Source organism: Photinus pyralis, unplaced genomic scaffold (assembly GCF_008802855.1).
Source record: "Photinus pyralis isolate 1611_PpyrPB1 unplaced genomic scaffold, Ppyr1.3 Ppyr1.4_LG8, whole genome shotgun sequence".
Lineage (NCBI taxonomy): Eukaryota > Metazoa > Arthropoda > Insecta > Coleoptera > Lampyridae > Photinus > Photinus pyralis.
The window spans coordinates 27388891-27389547 of record NW_022170819.1 but is presented as its reverse complement, the minus strand read 5'-3'; positions in this window follow the sequence as shown (position 1 = coordinate 27389547).

Sequence of the window (657 nt, the reverse complement as noted above, 5' to 3'; positions counted from 1 at the left end):
AATATTATTTGTACTAAAAGCAAATACTTACATAATTTATTAATAAATGTATACCCCAATATATCAATAATGGCAGATCGAGATTGCTTGAGGGCATACATAAAAGATTACCTAGAATAGATCGCACCTGAGCATAGTATTATTGGCGAGAACAGAAACAGAATCTCATTTGACACGAAAGCTCCCGATAGGGGTAGAAGTCGGTTAGGTTGTAAATTATTAATTGTAAGTGTTGCAAGAGCGCTTGATCTCTTAGTATTGGCATTGATTATGTACTACGATAATTGTGCACATTAACCTGCTAATTAATAAGCAAATGTCAAACACTTGACACTTTATGCTCGCACTAAGGGAACAAGTTGGGAATGTTAAAGCATACTTTTAAGTGCTAATTAAAATCCGCCATATCACAGCGTTATATAATTTTATGTTTATTTGCAGTAGACGAGTTGTTGAAACGGCCCGTAAAGCATTATATTGGGGTTGTTCGGAAAGTCATTTCGTTTTGTGTGGTGAAAATGAAAGACGAATTTTTTAAAGTGTATAAACATTTTATTAAATTATATATTCTCCATTTTGGTCCAATACCTTTTGCCATCTTTCGGGCAGGAGATTGATTCCACGCTCATAAAACTTCTGGTCTTTGCTGGCAAAATA